Below are 19,742 nucleotides of genomic sequence, written 5' to 3'. Positions count from 1 at the left end.
ACATTTCACAATGGGGCATGGGAGTCATTTCATAATGATAAAAATTTCATTTAAGAATATGTAACAATTCTGGGGGTGCCTGGGTGGCTCAGTCGGTTAAGCAGCTGCCTTCGGCTCAGGTCATGATCCTGGGGTCCTGGAATCGAGTCCCGCATCCACTCCCTGCTCGGCAGAGAGCCTGCTTCTCCCTCTCCCTCTGCCTGCCACTCTGCCTACTATGCTCTCTCTCTGTCGAATAAATAAATAAAATCTTTTAAAAAAAAAGAATATATAACAATTCTGAATTCATATGTACCTAATAACATGCTTTTAAAAGGTATAAAGCCAAAAAATGGCAGAAGGAAAAACAGACACATCAACCATCATAGCAGGAGATTTCAACATATCCCTTTCAGTGATCGCTAGGACAAGCAGACAAAAAACAGTAAGAATGGCGAAGATTTAATGATTAACAAGCCTGACCTAGCAGACATCTGTAGAACCCAGTATCCAACAAACTGTAGAATTCATGTTCTTTTTCAGGACACGTGGAACATTTACAGAAATTAACTATATCCTGGGCCATTAAGCAAGTCTGAACAAGTGTCAAATATTGAAATGATATAGAATATGTTTTCAGGCCACAGTGAATTTATGTTAGAAATTAATAAAGAAAAGGTAACCGGAAAACCCCTATGTATTTGGAAATTAAGAATTATGCTTCTAAATAATTCATGTTATTCATCGACTTACATAAAACCATAATGAAAATGTCTTCTGGGGGTTAGAAAGAAAAATAAGATTGTGAAAAAAAATGCAACAATGGCATACAAGTTGGAGGCTAGTTATTGGAGTTAGGGTGTTTTAAGTTGTTACAAAGTTCATGGGGAGAAAAGACATTGATTAATTTTAGACTTTGGTAAGTCAGATAGCAAGGTGAAATTACGAGGGTAACTACTAAAAGAAGAGGAACAGAAAGTATTTCTTTGGTTTTTTTTAAGATCTTATTTATTTATTTGAGAGAGAGAGTGAGAGAGGGATGAAGGACAGAGGGAGAAGCAGACCCCCCCACTCTTCAGCCCCATGCGGGGCTCGATCCCAGGACTCTGGGATCATGACCTGAGCCGAAGGCAACTGCTTAACTGACTGAGCCACCCAGGTGCCCCAGAAAAGAAAGTATTTCTTCCAAACTGATGGAAGGGAGAAAAAAAGAACAAGACAAAACAATAGACCTCTCCTAATTGATAGAAGAAGTGAACAAACTATTAATAATGATACATAAGATTTGAATACATGTGGACTTCCTCGTGGCTGGTGAAAATGCTGTCTCCAGCTGTATCTGGGGACTGGGTGGGAAGGTGATATGGTGTGGGAAGATTTAGCTCCCAGCAGAAGCCTGGTCCTGGGAATATTGGTATCAGGATGTAGCAGACACTGCTGATTCTCCCACCCTCACCTCTCAGTCTGATCACCTCAGTCTGCTCCAGCGAACTTCTTTCTGCCTCTCATTACCTGAAGACTTTTCCGAAAGCTGCAAAAGACCTCTCTGTCCTGAGAGTGACTGACAGGGGAGGTATATAAATACCCCAGCTCCCTCACCCCTCTGGTGAGATCACCCTATGACATTCTCCAGAGTCTTCCCACGGGCTTTAGCTCCGGTTGCCCAGAGTAGTAGCTGGTGATAACATACCCTTCATTGGCAGCCTTCTCTTCCCTGGGTCATTTCCCCACCCCACCCCGCTGGGGTTTCCTGCACTTCCTGAAAAACTGTGTACACTTAAATCCATGTCTCAGGGTCTGCTTCTGGAGGAAGCGGGTCCTGCGTTAGAGAGAGGCTACTGGATCCAAGTGGCTATTGGACACAAGAGCCGTCCCTTAGTGGATGCTGTTCCCAAGGAAGCCATGGACCTGGACCCATGGGAGGATCCTCTCCGTTTGACAGGGAAAGGCAAGACTTAGGGTTGGGCTGGACAGCCTGGAGGCCTCAGCTGGTGAGAAAACCTGGAGTGCCCAGGATGCTTCTCTTGGGGCAGTGAGGACAACAGGCAAATCTTGCTTCTCAAGAGCACAAGGCTTTAGGCAGTCCTGGGCCTGCTCGCTGACAGGGGTGGCCCAGATCAGAGACTTTCTGGATAGTACCCAGGGAAGACTGGGTGTCTTTGTTGGCAAGTACATACACCTTCTTAAGTGGAAATGGATCCAGGACTTTTGGAGCTCCGTTTCTGCTTCAGAAGAGCTAGATGAGGGACCTTCCAGGCTTCTTGCCCACAAACCCCTTCCATCCTGTGGCTGCAAGAAAGGGAATTTAAGGAACCCTATTTCAGTAGTCAGGACACAGCACGACTGAGAGGAAAGAGGGTGGGCTGTAGAAGGAGCATAGCTCCATTCTAATCCCAGTTTTGTCCCTTGCTGGATGATGTAGATAGATGGCTTAACATCTCTGAACTGCAGTTTGCTCACCTATGAGACAGGGATTATAACTGTATTACCTTATAGGATTCTTGTGAGGATTAGTTTAAATAATGCTTATAATGTGCATGGCAAGTATCTCTGGTACATAAAAAGTAATCAATAAATTGTACATAATTATTATATTTGCCACAAGCTTGTTTTTTTTTTAAGATTTTATTTATTTGACAGAGAGAGAGCACAAGCAGGGGGAGCAGGAGAGGGAGAAGCAGGCTCCCCACCGAGCAAGGAGCCCAACACGGGACTCGATCCCAGGACCCTGGGATCATGACCTGAGCCAAAGGAAGATGTTTAACTGACTGAGCCACCCAGGTGTCCCGCCACAAGTTTGTTTATAATAACAAGAGAGAATGGAAACAACCAAATGTCTATCGGAGGGATATTGGTTAAATAAAGATGTTACATCCAAATATACAGTGGGATTCTGTGCAGCCATTAAAAATTATGATGCAGATCTATACGTGTTAGTGTGGAAAACTATTCATGTATAGCTGCTTCCCGACTTTACGATAATGGGAAAGAGATGTGCATTCAGCAGAAAGTATATTTCACAATTTTAAATTTTGATCTTTTCCTGGGCTAGCCGATATGCAGCACCGTACTTCCTTGTGATGCCGGGCAGCCACAGATCCCTGTCAGCCACCACAATCAGGAGGGTAAACGACCAGTACCTTTACAACCATTCTGCACCCATACAACCATTCTGCTTTTTCACTTTCAGCACACTGTTCAATAAATGACATTTGGGTCAGATGATTTTGCCAGATTGTAGGCGAAGTATGTGTTCTGAGCACGTGTAAGGTGTAAGACTAAGCTAAGCTATGATGTTCTGTAGGTTAGGTGTATTCAATGTGTTTTCAAATTAACAGTATTTTCAACTTACAACAGGATTTGGGGGATGTAACCCCATCTTTTTTTAAAAAAAGATTTTATTTGTATGTAATCTCTACACCCAGCGTGGGGCTCAAACCCACAACCCTGAGATCAAGAGTCACATGCTCCACCAACTGAGCCAGCCAGGCACCCTGGGGATGTAACCCCATCTTACGTCAAGAAAGATCTGTATTTATTATTTAGTAGAGCAAAAAAGCAGGTTACATCTCAGTATATATACACTGACCTGATTTTATGTTTAAACCCAACTTTGGACGACTGTATATACACGTATGTGGAATTCTATGTATAAGTGCTTAGAAAGATGTTTGGAATGAGATATACCAAACCATTAACACTGGTTATCACTGCAGGGTGAGTACATGAGTAGAGTTTTTTTTTCTTTCTATTTATCTGTATTTTATTTTATTATTTATTTTTATTTTTATTTTTTTTAGAGAATGAGCAAGGTGCAAGGGGCAGAAGGAGAAGGAGAGGAAGAGAATCCTAAGCAGGCTTCACACCCCACACAGAGCCCAACACGGGGCTTGATCCCACAACCCTGAGATCATGACCTGAGCCGAAATCAGGAGTCAGACGCTTAACCAACTGAGCCACCCAGGCGCCCCTGCTTATCTGTATTTTAATCTTTTAAATAATTACTATTTGTGATATATGAAACAAAAATAATAACAAAGGAAAAGATAAAAACGTGTGGTCCAGAACAAGAGCTCCAAGTGAGGTGGACTCGACATAAAGCAGAGCAAAAAACGAATGAGGTTTTTGGGTTTTCCAAATGAAAGGGAAGCTTGATAAAGCTTTTTTTTTATTGTGATAAAATATACATAACATAAAATTTACCATTTTAGCCATTTTAAAATGTACAGTTCCGTGACATTAAGCATCTTCGCATTGTTGTACAATCAACACTGCCACCCGTGTCCAGAACTCTGTCATTTTCTCAAACTGAAACTGTCCCCACTAAATACTAACTCCCCTTTCCCCCCTCCCTTCAGCCCCTGCAGCCCCCAGTCTACTTTTTGTGTCCATGAATTTGACTGCTCTGGGTGCTCATATAAGTAGACACGTACATTCTTTGTCCTTTCGCGTCTGGCTTATTTCACGTAGCATAATGGGTCACAATTCCCTGCTTTTTAAAGGCTGGATAATATTCCACTGCATGTCTGTGCACTTTGTTTATCCATCTATCTGTTGGTGGACATAGGGGTTGTTTCCACATTTTGACTACTGTGAATACTGCTGTTATGGACAGCCGTGTTTTACAAGATTTTATTTTATTTATTTATTGTGGGGGGAGGCAGAGAGAGAGGGAGAGAGAATCTTAGGCAGGCTCCACGCCCAGTGCAGAGCCAACACGGGGCTCGATCCCACGACCCCCCACGACCCTGAGATCATGACCTGAGCCGAGATCAAGAGTCGGACGCTTAACCAACTGAGCCACCCAGGCGCCCCTGTCTTACCAGATTTTAAATAAAAGTCACCATCCATCAGTCTCTGTCTGGCTTCTCTCCAATTGCTGATTAGGTTGAGATTCGGCTAACATTTAACAAGCAGTCGCTGAGCTCCCAGAATTAGGCTAAGTGCTTGAAATCCATTGCATTATATAAATCCTTAAAACAGCCCTGTGAGTGAAGTAAGTCACAGTTATTCCCATTTTATAGAAAAGGATAGTCAGGCTCAGAGAGGTCAAAGTAGCATGTCCAAGGCTACCATATCAGGATGGGCTAGGTTATGCTATAAGTAACAAATGCCCCAAAATCTCAGAGACAATTTTTCTTTTTTGACAAATATTTATTTCTCACTCATGCTAGGTCAGCTTGTCCGTCCTCCAAATGACCTTCACGCCAGGGCTAATAGAACAGCCCCTCTCAGGGCCATTGCTGGATTCATGACAGAACGAAAAGAGAAAGATGGCAGCCCACAAGCTAACCCTTAGCGTGACTCAGCTTAGAAGTGGCATGGCCATTTACACCCGCATTTCACTCCCCGAGTCAACCAATAATATATAATAATTATATATATAATATATGTATTGTACATATATATAATTGCATATACACTATTTTTATATATTTAGTGCATGCATACATATAATGATCTTGCCTGCCTATATTATATATATATACATAATATATATATGTTATATATTAAGCTGACTATATAATACTACATATTATGTATCTATAATATATGTGTGTATATAAAATGTAGGCAGACAAGATCAGAGCAAGGTCAAGAAGCTTGTTTTTCTGGTGATTTAATTATGGATATTTTGATTTTATTGATATGTAGGTATTTAGAAAAAGTGATTTTCTCATCTGCATTGACAGGGCCATGTCCTCGCAGAGCTCCCGCAGTGGGAAAGAAAGACAAGGAATGAGCGGTTTCCATAAAGTGTCATGGACTCCCAAGAACCTGAGAGTGGTTAAGAGTTTTCCCAAAATTGCCCAGTGACTAAATGGTTAAGGGCACTTAAACAGAGTTTTAAGAGCAATAGCTTTAGCTTTGAATTCAAAATCCCAGTTCCATCAACTTGGCCACGTGACCCCCCCCCCCCCGCCAGCCTCCAGGCACATTATTAACCCCCTCTCAGCCTCGGTTTTGCGCTCTGTAAAATGGGTTGGTGTAAGACTCACTGAGATAATGCTTGGAAAATCCTGAGCCCAGTGCCTGGCCCACAGAGAGTCGCTGACATTTAAGTAGACACTTGACCCAGGGCTTCCCAACCCAAGTTTGTGGCCCTTCCCGGGCCCTCGCACTGCCTCTAGCTAGGGACAAGGCCTACTTCCTCAGCCACAATGGTGCTCCCTGCAGTGCGGTAGGGACCTCAGGTCTCTTCAAAGGTAATGACTGACAGGAAACCGTTGTCTCCAGAGAGAGAGGGAGCTGGGACGTACGCAGGTGTGAGGAGACTACATAACCTTCTGAACTGTTTGAGAAGACCATTTACTTGTTCAGAAATTCCTTTCAGGTTTAAAAATATGGGAATGAAATTATTTTAATGATTTGAATTCATGAACTATTCAGTTACTCCTCAGTGGAAAGCTCTATTCCCTTTGCACAGCATGGTTTTCCTCAAAGTTTAGTCTGAGGACCACTTGTGTTAGAATTCTGTGCTCCCCCTCACCGCTGGCTCCAATGAACCAGAATTTCTGGGGCGGTGGAGGAGGAGGGAGCCTGCTTAGCCTCACTTTTAATTAGCTCCCCTGGTAATTCTTAAAGACACCAAAGTTAAGAACCACTATTTTATGAATCCTTCAGCGTATCAAGTGCTTAGAAATGCTACCTTCCCTTCACTCTGCCTTCACTGAGATTATATTACAGTTCAGAGGGCCAAGAGACTCCACTTGCAATTCTGTTGTTACTTACTGTGCAAACTAAAATTATTCTCCATGTCATCCCATTGTCCTACCAAAACCAGTGGTCAAATGCTGCCTCAACTGGTTGAATAAGTGTAATGGAATTTTATGTAAATATTAAAAAAGAATAAGCAGGCTCTTTTCACTGTACTGTGGACTAAACCCTGAGATATGTAAAGAAGAAAAATCAAAGTGTACCAGAGTGTGTTTAGCCTGCTAGCACTTGTGTAAAAAGTGCTATGCACACACACAAAATATATACACATACGTGCTTGTATATGCAAATCTTCATATGTGTGGATCTCTGGAAGAACATACAAGGGACTGGGGTGGAGAATTGTGGTAGCCTCTGGGGACAGGAACTCAGTGGCTAGGAACATGGGTAAGAGAAGGGCTTTTTTTTTTAAAGATTTTATTTATTGGGGTGCCTGGGTGGCTCAGTCATTAAGCGTCTGCCTTTGGCTCAGGTCATGATCCCAGGGTCCTGGGATCGAGCCCCACATCGGGCTCCCTGCTTGGGGGGAGGCCTTCTTTTCCCTCTCCCACTCCCCCTGCTTGTGTTCCTTCTCTCGCTGTGTCTCTCTCTGTCAAATAAACAAAATCTTTTTTTAAAAATTATTTATTTATTTATTTGACAGGGAAAGAGAGGGAGAAAGCACAAGCAGCGAGATACAAAGATATAAAGACTTGTCCAGGAATGTTCACAGCAGCTTTATTTGTAATAATCCCAAATGGGACACAACCTGAATGCCCATCAATACATAGATAAACCAATCATGGCACATCCATCCAACAGAATACTACTTAGCAGTAAAAAAGAATGAACTATTGATACTTGCCACAACATGGATGAATCTAAAAATAATTACACTGAGAGAAAAAAAGCCAGACAGAAAAGAATGCACACTGCATAATTTCATTTATATAAATCTCTAGAAAATGCAGGCTAATCTACAGTGACAGAAAGCAGACGAGTGGTTGCTCAGGGATAGGAGCACAGAGGACTGGGAGGGAGGGATTACAAAGAGGAAACTTTTGGGGGTAAATGGGGATTGTGGTGAGGGTTTCACGGAGGCACACATATTCAAAACTTACGAAATTACACACTTTAAATATATGCCGTTCACCGTATATCAAATATTCCTCAACAAAGCTGTTTTTAAAAAAAGAATCTCAGGGTATCATGTGTAACTCCAGAAACAGGTTATTCTTTTTGGTTTGAAGGAAATGTTCTCTATCTTGATTGTGGTGGTAGTTACATGACTGTGTATTTGTTTTTTTGTCTTGTTCCATTTTGAATTTTATTTTTAGGTCATCTCCATACCCAACATGGGGATTGAACATATAACCCCAAGATCAAGAGTCGCGTGCTCTACTGACTGAGCTGACCAGGAACCCCTGTTAAAGCTCATTGACTTGCATACTTAAAAATCAGGGTTTCGTTCCATATAAATTTTATCCCATGAAATTGATTTTTAACCAACAGGACATACACGTGAGCACACACAAACACACACAGACACACACACACACGAGAGAGGGACACAACAGGTCAGCAGCTAGACCCCAGGAACATCTGGTGGCCACCTACCACTGCTGCAAAGATGCTCATTCTCCATCTTTGTCTCTTGTCTCTGGTTCTCCATATGCCCACATTATTCCTCTCTCTCTTTCTCTAATCTTCTCACCCAGCGATTCCTTTCCAGTTCTCTGGCCTAAAAGGTAGAACCTTCAGCTGCCAATACTTTCTGAGCTTTATATGTTAAGGTCCAGGCATCCAAAAAAAGAAGGAACTTCTCTCTGAGTCAAGCTACAAAATTCATGGGGAAGGATTCAAGGTTGTGTGTGGGCTTTAATTCATTTATTCGAAAAATATGGAGCAGCTCTTGCAGGCATCGGGCCCAGTCCCAGGGTCCTGTGGAGAATGACGCTAATTGAAGTCTTTGCTTCCGTGTGGCTTATCGTCCAGGGAGGAGACAAGCAAACGACACTCCCACTGCAAATCGTGATAAGCACTTTGAAGAACAAAAATGAGAGCAACGGCATAGATTGTGATGGGGCACACGTAACTGCAGATAAGCTGGCCAAGGATGGTCTCTAAGGAGGTGACATTTGAATAGACATGAAGGATAAGAAGTCAACTCCCAAAGATCTGGCTGAAGAGAGGTTAGGTCCCCGTAGAAGGCAGAGCAGGTGTAAAGCCTGGAGACAAGGTGTGTGAGTCACTGTGGCTGGAGCTTAGTTAGGAGAATGGAAAGGGATGAGGGCAGGTCTCGGAGGGCCTTGCAGGGCCGGGAGAGGAATTCACAACTCATTCCCAGTGTCTTGGAAAGCCTCTGGAGCAGCTAAAGCAGAGGACTGGCTTGATGTGATTTTTCGGCTGCTATGAGAAGAACAGGTTGTCATGGGGCAGGGGAGGAAGCAGGGGACCAGTGGTCGCCCTGCGGGAGGTGCAGCCCACAGGAGTGGTGACAGCTTGGGTGTTGGGGCAGAGGGAGGGAGAGCGAGAGGGGAGAAAGATGGTGTGTAGGCAAGGACAGGAATAAAGTGCCTAAATGTGGCCAGGGCGGAGTCCTGCTTACGACAAGGCCCTTCCCACAGTGATCACGTGGCCGAAGATGGCGACGCAGTGAAGGAGCAGTCAAAGGAATATGTGCCTATTTTAAATTCCCTCTCTGAGTCCCAGTAAGGAGGTCTGGAAAAGGAGATGGTTGGAATAGCTTCAGTGGTTCTCAGTGGGGGCGGAAACACCCACTACAGAATACTGACATTTAGAGGAGGGGGCTGGGGGTTTATACATCCAGAAATATGTAGGACCATCCCACACAGTGACGAATGGTCCCATGTCCCACTTTCAAATGCCCCACTGCACATTTATGAAGATGAAAAACCTGTAAAGTTATCTGAGCCTGGAATCTAACTCCATTTTACATACAAGTTTGGTTTTTAAAAAATATTTCCCAGGAATGCAACTCAAGTGAAAATCAAAAGATTTCATCTGTTTAACGATTTGCCTACGGGGCGCCTGGCTGGCTCAGTCGGTAGGGCTTGCGACTCCTGATCTCAGGGGTCATGAGTTCGAGACCCATGTTGGGTGTAGAGATTACTTTTAAAAAATGGGGCCCCTGGGTGGCACAGTCAGTTAAGCACCCGACTCTTGGTTTCAGCCTAGGTTGTGATCTCGGGATCCTGAGATCGAGCCCCGCACTGGGCTCCATGCTCAGCACGGAGTCTGCTCAAGATTCTCTCTCCCTCTCCCTCTGCCCCTCCCGCTCATGCTCTCTCTCTCAAATAAATAAATAAATTAAAAAAAAAAAAAAAGATCTGCCCAAGAATTGGTTTTGGAAGCGCATGTCCCAATGGCAAGGCTCAGAGTTTTTGAAGCACAACATGCCCCTATCAGTCCGCATTTATAGCTGCAGCATCCAGGGTAATTCTACGTATAGGTGCAAACACCTATCTCAGTCTCTCCTAGGGTAATCATGCATAGGTATTTACAGATTTAAAATGCATTTTATAAATTACTTTCTGTTTATTTCTCCTTTTTTTTACAGTTGAGATTGCAATCCCGAACCTATTACATATATAAACTCATTTAATCTTCAACACAATCCTCTGAGATAGCCGCTGTCATTGCCCCCATTTTATAGATGAAGAAACTGAGGCACAGAGTCAGATCCCAGTTCACACAACTAATAAGCAGCAGAGCAAGGATTCGAACTTAGGCGGTTTGTTCCAAATTTTATATCATCTAAAGCACAAGCACTACATCGTATAGACTTTAGGTAGGTTTTCTGTGAATTTTACTTCAGGACAGCAAGGTCATTACTAAGTATTGGTCGGCTAAGAATGCAGCCCAGGGCCCTAGGTGCCCTCTGGGCCTCTCCCAGCTCTAAACTCTGTTAACTCTGGCTGTGTGCTTCTACAGATGTTCTCATTCAATTTAAGCTTATGCTTGGAAGCAGGAGGAACTTCCCGAAGAGGAACAATGTTACATCAAATCGGTGAAGCGGGCTGGTGGCAGGGCAATGAGCGACCCCTTCTCAAGAGAAGTTTGGTGATACACCACATCCTTTGACTCTGGCTTCACTTCGGAGAATCTTTCCTTAGGAAATATTTTTTATCGTGGTACACATTACATAAAACTTGCCATTTTAACCATTTTAAAGTGTGCGACGCGGTAGCGTTGAGTACATTCACAATGCTGTGCAACCAGCACCACTATCTTGGTCCAGAACATTTCACCACCCCAAAGGGAAACCTCATATCCATTACACAGCCACTTCCCCAGTCCCTTCTGTCCCAGCCTCTGGCAGCCCCGAATCTGCTTTCTGCCTCTATGAACTTGTCTATTCTGGGTATTTCATATAAATGGAATCATACAAGACATGACCTTCTGTGTCTGGATTTTTCACTCAGGATAATGTTTTCAGGGTTCATCTGTATCGAAGCAGGCATCAGCACTGCATTCTTTAAAAAAAAAATTGGGGGGCGCCTGGGTGGTTCAGTCGTTAGGCGTCTGCCTTCGGCTCAGGTCGTGGTCCCAGAGTCCTGGGTTCGAGCCCGTATCAGGCTCCCTGCTCGGCGGGAAGCCTGCTTCTCCCTCTCCCACTCCCCCTGCTTGTGTTCCCTCTCTCGCTGTGTCTCTGTCAAATAAATAAAATCTTAAAAAAAATAAAATAAAATAAACTTTTATTGAGGTAAAACTCACATAACATAAAATTAAACATTTTAAAGTGTACAATTCCATGTCATTTAGTACATTCACAATGTTGTGCAACTATTACTCTACCTAGTTCCAAAACATTTCATCACCCCCAAATAAAACCTGTACCCTTAAAGTTAATTCCCATTCTCCCCTTCCCCCTAGTCCCTGGCAACCATCAATCCGCATTCTGCATCTAAGGATTTATCTATTCTGGATAGTTCACATGAGTGGAATCATATATTATGTGACCTTTTGTATCTGGCTTCTTTCACTTAACATTATGTTTTTGAGGTGCGTCCACACTGCAGTATTAGATCAGTACTTTATACCTTTCTGTGGTTGAGCACTATTTCATTGTCTGCATAGACCCCATTTTGTTTAGCCGTTCATCCACTGATGGACGTCTGGGGCATTTCCACCTTTCAGTTCCTGTGAATAGTGTTGCTACAGACACTCGTGTACACGTTTTTGTTTGAATACCTGCTTTCAACTCCTTGGGGCATGTACCTAAGAGTGGGATTTCTGTGTCATGCACCAAGTCTATGTACACACTGCTGAGGGACCGCCACCCTGGTCCACCATTTTACATGCCCAACAGCAATGTTCCAATTTCTCCATCTCTGCATCCCTCCAGCAATTTTTTAAAAAAATTATTATGGTTATCCTGGTGGGTATGAGGTGGTGTCTCATTGTGGTTTTGATCTGCGTTTTCCTAAGGACTTGTAACATTGAGCATCTTTTCATGTGCTTATGGGCCATTTGTTTATTTTCGTCAGAGAAATGTCTATTCAAGTCTTTTGTCCGTTTTTTAAAATTGGGTTGTTTGTCTTTTTGTTGTTGAGTTGTGCCTAAGGAAATCATTTTAAATTTGAAAAAGATATCTAAACGTAAAAATACTCACCACAGTATTATTTGCAATAGGGAAAAGATTGAAAGTGACATTAATGTCTAATAATAGGGGATACAAAAACAATCCCTATTCTCAAGGGGCACTCTGTCCTGCCAGCAAGACACAAGAAAAACAATAAATTCAGTGATTCCTATATTCAGGGTGTGCGCAGGGTGCCAAAGGAACTCGGAAGAGGGGTGGGGAGGGTGTCAGGGAAGGCTTCCCCAGGCAGGTGAAGAAATGTGAGGGCGGGCGCGCGAGGCAGAAAGCCGGCACCCACCCAGAGCTATGAAAGAGAATGATACACCTGGAGAACCACAAACAGTTTTTTGGGTTGTGGTGTAAGTTTCAGTGCCGCGGGGCAGGAAGGAGCTAGAGCAGGAAGAACCTTTGGTGCTAAACCTTTACCTGAAAACTCAACGAGCTTCTAACGGAGGTGAATTCCAAACATCAAGTTTATGTTTTGGAAAGATCACTCTGACAGCCGCGTGGAGGATGGGCGATGGTGGAGCCAGACCAGGGGCTAGTCAGGAGGTGTCGTAAGACAGAATGAACTAAGACAGTGGCTATAGGGAGAGAGGAGGTAAGAAGGTTGGGGATCAGATGGAATTCCTAGATCATAGTTCCTGCCTGATATGGGTTGGACTGTCTGCCCCCAAAACAGATACGTTGAAATCCTAGCTCCCAGTACCCCAGAATGTGACCTTATTTGGAAACAGGGTCATTGCAAATGTAATCGTTAAGATGAGGTCATCCCGTAGTAGGGTGGACCCCTAATCCAATATGACTCGTGCCCTGATAAGGAGACAGAGACACACAGGGAGAAGGCCACGTGATGATGAAGGCCCAGACCGGGGATGTGCAGCTGTAAGCCACGGGATGCCAAAGATTGCCAGCAAACCACCAGAAGTAGGAAAAAGCAAAGAGAGATTCTCCTACAGGTTTTAGAGGGAACATGACCCTGCTGACACGGCAGGAGGGGCAGAGGGAGAGGGAGAGAATCTTAAGCAGACTCCCCACTGAGTGTGAGCCCGACGCTGGGCTCAGTCTCACGACTCTGAGATCGTGACCTGAGCCAAAACCAAGAGTCAGATGCTTAACCGACTGCACCACCCAGGCTCCTCTCTGTCAGGCTGAGTTTTAAGTGTTTTACTTAGAGCAGCCCATTCCATCCTTTCAGCTCTCTGTGAGGAAATTCTATTATTATCCTCACTTTATAATTAAGGAAACGGAAACACAGAATGGTCAAGCAAATTTCCCAAGATGACAAAGCTAGGTAAATGGCAGAGCCAGGATTTGATGCCTGGCAGGCTGACTACAAGCTCTCATGCTCTCCCAATACGCTACACAGCCATTTTGGATAAATATTTGCTGTAAGTTTCAACGGATGGATGGATGGATGGATGGATGGATGGATGGATGGATGAGTAAATCTGGATATGGTACCAGTGTGAAAAATGGGGGCAATGAAAAAAGAGAGGGATGGAGGATGAGCCTGGTATCTGGCTCAGTTGACTTAGCAAATAAAGGCATCTGCATCCACAGAGGCAAGAAAAAGAGGGGCAAAGTCAGCTTTGAGGGGTGGAGGTTGAAGGCTGAAGAGGGAATGAATACAATCTTGAAATGCTGAGTTTGAGTTGCTGTAAGTAAGCAACTCAAGTAAGATGTCCAGTAGACTGCTGGACAAATGGATCTGGAGCTCCGGAGAGAGAGGTGGTTAGGAATTACAGATTTGGGAGCCTTCTTGGTGCTTAATGTCGGGGAGTTGAGTGAGATCACCTAAGCAAGATGTGTGGGAAGAGACAAGCAGACCAACCCACAGCACAGCCCTGGGGAAAACTGGAATTCGGGGGGCCAGCACAGGAAAAGGAGATTTTACCTACTAGCACAGGGTCTGTCATAGAAAGGACAGAAGTCAGCTTGTGGTGGGTTGCGGGTTGAATAAAAAGTGAACCAGAGGGTAAGCAGATGAGCTGCAGGTGATAGAGTGGGACACATAGCTTTGTGGGCTGGCGTCCAAGAGTAGGTGCAGAGATGACTCTCTACAGTGCTGTGCTGGGGTAGCTCATACCAACTGACTGGTACATTTTAGGAATTTGCAAGCTGGTTGTTAAATACAGCCATTATTTAAAATTAAGTTGTAAAAACTTACAATCAAATAAATTATATTTAAAGACAAAGGTCATAAATTTTCAAACTCATCTCTCCCTAATTATTTACTACATTTTACTATTATCTGTGCTATTATTTGTTGTTTCTGTATGGCAGAAGTACTACAACTGCACCTCTCTTCCCAGGTCCCTGTTCAGTGACGTCTACTGATAGTTTGCAATTGGCCATGGCGGGGAGGGTATTTATACCATGGAAACTGGCAAGTGCTACAGATCAGAATTTGATTTTTTGTTGATTGTCTACACTTAAGAAAGTAATAGAGAAAATGGTAGTAGTGCATATTAAACTTAAAAGTACATAGTGTCTATAGCCATTACATTGTAAATGACGCCAAAAATTGAGGAAATAGTCTTCCAGTATTCAAAAACTATTACCAGTTCTGCAAAGAAGTCACTCACATCATTGATGGATGAGTGAAGTTTTAACATGTCTTCATTTTTTTACTTTTGAATCTTTAACATAGAGAAAAATTTCAACCAACATTTATGTTGGGTTTGTCAAGTGCAACCATAGACCAGTTAGGATATAAGAGTTTGGCAAAAATCAACAAAAGCATTCCGTGAGAATCAACTGGGGGTGCCTGTGTGGCTCGGTTGGTTAAGTATCCGATTCTTGGTTTCAGCTCAGGTCATCATCTCAGGGTCGTGAGATCCAGTCCTGCATCAGGCTCTTAACTTAGGGGAGTCTGCTTCTCTCCCTCTCCCTCCACTCTTCCCTGAGTGCTCTTTCTCTCTCTCAAACAAATAAATAAATCTTTTTAAAAAACTGGGGGGGGGGGTGCCTCAGTCGGTTAAGCGTCTGCCTTCAGCTCAGGTCATGATCCTGGGGTCCTGGAACCAAGTCCCATATCGGGATCCCTGCTCAGCCGGGAGTCTGCTTCTCCCTCTGCTCCTCCTCCCTCCCCCCCCCACCATGCTCTCTCTTTCTCAAATAAATAAATCTATAAAAAAGAATCAATCGGCTACATGGAATTTACAATAAAGAGTAATACGTATTTTATTATTTTTAAATTGTATGTTACACATCCTTTGTATCAGTAAAATTTATAGTAAATTATTATGTGTGTGGGTATACACACACATACACACACACACACACACACCCCTTCAACCTCCTGACTCCAGCAGAGGCAGAACAGTCTCACTCCTGGGAACGGGTCATTGGAGTGAAGGTAGCAAAAGCCTTCAGTGCTGAGGGGCTAGAAGATGCACTGAATTTGCCCAGGATGAGAATGACTAGGGGTGGCCTCCAAGGCCCAAAGAACTCCATGCACTGTGATGGGGAGGGTGAGCAGAAGACAGCAGAAATGAGGGGTAGTGGTTGTAACAGCCTGATGGTCACTGTCTCAAGCTGGTGTTACTCAAGGATGGAAGAGCAATGGTCTGGACTTGGCCATGGATTGCTGAGCCCTCATTCCCACTGGCCTTTGTAGTACAGGGGTCACGGAAGAACAAGTAGCCTTCATTTTTGAGGTCCCAGAGAAAGCAGTGTCCTCAGGGGACAACTTGGTTTCAGTTAATAATAACAGCTTCCTCTTATTGGGTGCAAGGGGAACCTAGTGATATGATCAGGGTTTCTAAGTTAGACATTTCAGGTTAGAATTCTGGCTCTGCCACTTCCTAGACATGTGATACTGGGCAAGCTATGTACCCTCTGAGCCCCACACCCCTGCCTCCTTATCCGACCTAACACTCAAGGGGCGCCTGGGTGGCTCAGTCGTTAAGCGTCTGCCTTTAGCTCACGTCATGATCCCAGGGTCCTGGGATAGAGCCCCGCATCAGGCTCCCTGCTCAGCGGGAAGCCTGCTTCTCCCTCTCCCACTCCCCCTGCTTGTGTTCCCTCTCTCGCTGTGTCTCTCTCTGTCAAATAAATAAAATCTTAAAAAAAAAAAAAGTATGACTTAACACTCAAAAGATAATACACCTAAAACACTAAGCACAGTGCCTGGCACGTGGTGAAGTTTCAATAAATCGTAAATATTACCATGGCTATGTAAGTGAAAAAAGCAAAATACATAATTATAAAATTACAATTACACATCGGGGGCGGGGAGGGAGGTAAAAGGAATACATCATAACATTAACAACAGTTTTCCCTGGATTGCAGGACCATGCAGTTTTTCTTCACTTCCTCTGTGCTTCCCAAAACTTCTACAACAACCCTATTTTTATGTTCATTCTGAAAAAATATTTTTTAAAGCAAGGGAGATTAGTATAGGAAGGGAAATCATTTATTTTTTAAAATAGATTTTATTTATTTGACAGAGAGCACAAGCAGCGGGTAGAGGCAGAGAGAGGGGAGAAGCAGGCTCCCCAGTGAGCAGGGAGCCCGATGTGGGGCTCGATCCCAGGACCCTGAGCCGAAGGCAGACGCTTAACGAACTTGAGACACCTAGGCACCCCGGAAAATCTTCACTTAAAAATAAAAAAAGACCAGTGTTGTCTCAGGGCATGAGTAAATTTTTAAAGTCTTCTGTGGTAAGTACACAGGCCTATCACTGGAGCAAATGACTGCAAAGGGCAGAAAAGGCATTTGCAGAGTTTAGCATTTCCAAGTCATCCTTCTTCACCAGTAAAAAAATGGATTAAGTTCAAAGGCTGTCTCCTCTTCCCTATTTTCTGTCTCATCCTGTGATTTTTACATTTCAGGAGGACTTATAATGAATAAAAGTGCTATAAATTAATCTAAACATGATTCAAATCTTTAATTTATGTATTCATTAAAATTTTACCTGTTATCAATCTCAAGGTTCCAGGTGTTAATGGCAATTCTAAATGAAAGTCAAATATAATCATTTGCATAAAAGCATTAGAGGATGATTAATTGGTATTTTCATACAGCTGTGATCCATTCTGTACTTCTAGAGCTGAAAACAATGTTTCCCCTAAAAACATTTACCTATGCTAATCCTCATGAAGCTGCAGAACACCTTCCAGTTTTTCATGTACTCGGCTACATTTACAGCATGTTCGTTACTGGAGTCACATTTCATATTTCCTGATTTTAAAAGACATTACAATTGTGCACCCATGAAAATTAGGCTGATTTCCACACCATTCCTTGAATATTTATGTGTTCCATTCCAACAGGAAGCTAAAGATTAAATCTACCCGTGTTAACAAATTCCCATTTGTGTGTTTTAGCATGATTTGGGGAATTTATTCTAATTTCAAGGGAATATATTCCAATTTCAAGGGGCCTAAACTTGAGGTACCCTAAAAAAATGTCACAGGGCTTAGGTAGAAAAGTGTTTTCGGAAAAGTGCTTTATCTATGCCGAATAAAAGCTGGGCATCGGCAGCTCAGATCCAGCTACGACTGCTAAAGCATGTCCAGGCTGGTTATCTAATGCCTCTGCAGGAATTTAGGCCACGCATTAATGCACTGAAGATAAAATCAATTTGAAAATTTCTTAAATCAAATACAATCCTGGCGTAAACTCTATGTGCAGGAGAACCAGCCAACAGTAATAGGAAGCCAATTATAAACTATAAAGCACTCTGCTCAAACGTCCTGGTTTGTTCCTGGTAGGGCCCATTACACACAGTTTGCACAAGTTAAACCCGCTGACTAGACAGAACTAGACATACGCATACATGTGCTCCCCCCGCTCCCCACCACGCACACACACTCATAAAGATGCAGCTCAATTAACAGGAACTCGCTGAGTGCAAAGACTCACATCAACATCCTGAATACAAACATCTTCCCATTCTGCTAAGGCAGAAGGAGCCAGGCATTTTAGAAATCAGGACTGAATGCATATACTAGCCTGGCCAACTCCTTGCTATTACTTCCCTTCTCAGTTTCCTCATCTATAAAATGAGGTTAGCAATGAGTGGAAGCCTATGGAGATAACATGAGACAATGTAGGTGAGATTCTGAGCACAGCTGTACTCGGCAGATCTTCCTCACTGCCCTGACCCCCAAACAGCAAAGGCACGGATGGCACTGAATTCTTCTAGCGTGGTTGGCAAAGTTGCGAGCAGTGAGGAATTCTATTTGCTTTCTTTATGGGTTTTTTTTTTTTAATTTTATTTATTTATTTGAGAGAGAGAGCACAAGTGGAGGGGAGGGACATAGGGAGAGGGAGAAGCAGACTCCTGGCTGAGCACAGAGCCCGATGCAGGGCTCGATCCCAGGACCCCAGGATCATGACCCGAGCCGAAGGCAGATGCTTAACCGACTGAGCCACCCAGGCGCCCCTCTATTTGGTTTCATTTGCAAGTGTGCTCTGCAGAGAAAATCAGAGGTGGGGGCCATTTTCCCAGGCCAGATATCCCAGCTGATGTAAATTAATCCCTTGAAATGTGAATGCAGATATACTGGTCATCTTTTTATGTAATCCAGGCTCTAAGGGCTGTGAAAAAGGATAGTCTTCAACCCTACTCCTCTGCTGCTCCCTCAGATGAGGCTCCAACCTCTGTCCTGGCCTACCACAGGCTATCATCAACCCACTATCCACAAATGGTTTTTCAACTTCTATTCTCTGCAATTCATTTTCATTCATTCAGCTGGTATTTATTGCATGCATAATACGAATCAGGCACGGGGTTTACAGGGACGGTCTCTAAAGAGCTTCTTGAATAACCACTCTGAGCACAGATCTGACAATGTAACTGCTGTGCTTACCAACCTTCAGAGGATCCCCATTGCCCAAAGCAGAGATTCCCAACTTCGAGACCCTCATTTGGAATGACCTCGGTCATGCCTGGGCGTGGGTATTTTGAATAAACCACATGGTTGAGTCTCATGTCTCCTCCTGATTGAGAAACAGTAGAAAAACTTGCAAATTTCTTGCTCCGACTACGTAATACCCTCTGCAACATGACCCCAACCTTCCCAGGCTCACTAAACACAATTTGGCCTCTGCCTAAATTTTGCCTTTCCTCCTTACTATATATACTCCAGCCATACTACCCACACGGCTGTTTTGCGAGCATACCAAGCTCACTCCTTCCTGTTTACACATATTGCTAGAGGCACTACTTGGTAAGTGTTTCTAGCATCTTCACATAGCATTTCCACATAGTAGGCTCCTTCACCTTCCTCAGAGATCTTCCCTGACCATTCCATCTAACTCCATACATAACTCCAGTCACTAACCCCTTACCTGCTTTACCTTCTTCCAACCTTCATAGCACCCATCGTTATCTGCAGATATATTCCTTATTGGTGTCCCTGTTTATTCTTTCATCTCAACCAGAATGTAAGCCCTGTAAGGGCAGAGAGTTTGTGTAGTATGTGGTGGGGGCTCAAGCGCTTAGCCACTA

This window comes from Halichoerus grypus, chromosome 5 (genome assembly GCF_964656455.1).
Source record: "Halichoerus grypus chromosome 5, mHalGry1.hap1.1, whole genome shotgun sequence".
NCBI classification, from domain to species: domain Eukaryota; kingdom Metazoa; phylum Chordata; class Mammalia; order Carnivora; family Phocidae; genus Halichoerus; species Halichoerus grypus.
Note: the sequence above shows the minus strand (reverse complement) of the source record.